Here is a 2,177-nt window from a genome sequence, read left to right as displayed (position 1 = left end):
TTGTCCTCCTTCACTTCATTATTGTCTACGTTCACTTCATTATTGTCTACGTTCACTTCATTATTGTCCTCCTTCACTTCATTATTGTTTACGTTCACTTCATTATTGTCCTCCTTCACTTCATTATTGTCCTCATTCACTTCAATTGTCTTCGCTCACCTCATTTCGATAACACACTTGTGGATGTTGTCAGGTTTAAAGTCTGTTCCTGTTCTCTTGCATCTCTTTCCATTCTTATTTTCCGATTTCTTGTATGTCACCTGATATTTCCAGGAGGTGTGGGTGGGTGGATGTGTGGAAGGAGTGGGTGTGTGGGAGTGTGGGAGGAGGGAGGAGAGGAGTAGGAGGGAGGAGGAGGGGAGGAGGGGAGTGTGGGAGGAGGGGAGTGGGGGGAGGAGGGAGGTGAGGAGAGGAGGGGAGGAGTGGGAGGGAGGAGGGAGGGGAGGAGGGGAGTGTGGAGAGGAGGGAGGTGAGAGGAGGGGAGGGGAGGGGAGGTGGGAGGGGAGGGGGAGGAGGGGAGGTGAGAGGGAGAGGGAGGTGAGGTGAGTGGGAGGGAGAGGAGTAGGGAGTGTGGGAGGAGGAGGGGGAGAGTGGGAGGGGAGAGGGGAGGGAGGGGATTGTGGGAGGAGGGGAGGTGGGAGGAGGGAGGGGGAGGGAGGTGGGAGGGAGGGGAGGTGGGAGGAGGGGAGGTGGGAGGAGGGGAGGGGAGGAGGGAGTGTGAGAGGAGTAGGGAGGGAGGAGGGGAGGTGGGAGGAGGGGAGGGAGGAGGGAGGGGAGGAGGAGGGGAGGGAGAGGGAGGAGAGGAGGGGAGGTGAGAGGAAGGGGAGGTGGGAGGAGGGAGTGTGGGGAGGAGGGAGGGGAGGAGGGGAGGTGAGAGGAGGGAGGGAGAGGAGGGGAGGGGAGAGGAGGGGAGTGTGAGAGGAGGGAGGGAGGAGGGAGGGGAGTGGGGAGGGGAGAGGGGGAGTGTGGGAGGAGGGGAGGGGATGAGGGGAGGGGGATGAGGGGAGGGGAGGAGGGGAGGGGAGGAGGGGAGGGGAGGAGGGGAGGGAGGGGGAGGGGAGGAGGGGAGGTGGGAGGAGGGAGGGAGAGGGGTGGGAGGAGGGAGGTGGTGGAGGTGAGTGGGGAGGAGTAGGGAGGGAGAGGAGGGAGGGGAGGAGGGAGGGAGAGTAGGGAGGGGTGGGAATGGGAGGAGTAGGGAGGAGGGGAGGAGGGAGGTGGGGAGGAGTCGAGTGGAGGAGGGAGGGGAGGAGTAGGAGGTGGAGGAGGGAGTGTGGAGGGGAGAGTGGGGAGGTGGGGAGGGAGGGGGAGGTGGGGAGGAGGGAGTGGGGAGGAGGGGAGGGAGGAGGGGAGGGGATGAGGGGAGGTGGGGATGAGGGAGGATGAGGGGAGGGGTGGGGAGTGGGAGGGAGGAGGGAGGGGAGGAGGGGAGGGGAGAGGGGAGGTGGGGAGGAGGGAGGGGAGGAGGGGAGGGGGAGGAGGGGTGGGGAGGAGGGAGGGGGGGGTGGAGGTGAGTGTGGGGAGGAGTAGGAGGGGAGAGAGGAGGGAGGTGGGGAGGAGGGAGGGGAGGAGTGGGAGGGTGTGTAAGGGAGGAGGGGAGGAGGAGGAGTGGGGAGGAGTCGAGGTGGGAGGAGGGAGGGGAGGAGTAGGGAGGTGGGAGGAGTGGGAGGTGGAGGAGTAAGAGTGTGGGTGGAGAGAGAGGAGAGAGGAGGGGAGTGTGAGAGGAGAGGAGGGGAGGAGTGGGAGGGGGAGAGTGGGAGGGAGGAGGGAGGGGAGGAGGGGAGGGAGAGGAGGGAGGGGGGGAGAGAGGGAGTGTGGGAGAGGAGGGAGGGGAGAGGGAGGGAGAGGGGAGGAGGGAGGGGAGAGGAGGGAGGTGGGAGGGAGGGGGAGAGAGAGTGTGGAGAGGGAGGGAGGGAGAGAGGAGGGGAGGGGAGAGGGAGGGGAGGGGAGAGAGTGGGAGAGTAGGGAGGAGAGGAGGGGAGGGGAGGAGGGGAGGAAGAGGGGAGGGGGAGAGAGGGAGGGAAGGAGTAGGGAGGGAGAGGAGGGGAGGGGAGGAGGGAGGGGAGGAGTGGGGAGGTGAAGGAGGGAGAGGGGAGAGGGGAGGGGAGGAGGGGAGGGGAGAGTAGGGAGGAGGGGAGGAGGGAGTGTGGGAGGAGTAGGGAGTGTGGGAGGAGGGGAGG

This window comes from Homarus americanus, unplaced genomic scaffold (genome assembly GCF_018991925.1).
Source record: "Homarus americanus isolate GMGI-L3 unplaced genomic scaffold, GMGI_Hamer_2.0 scaffold87, whole genome shotgun sequence".
NCBI classification, from domain to species: Eukaryota; Metazoa; Arthropoda; class Malacostraca; order Decapoda; family Nephropidae; genus Homarus; species Homarus americanus.
This window is presented reverse-complemented; position numbering follows the sequence as displayed.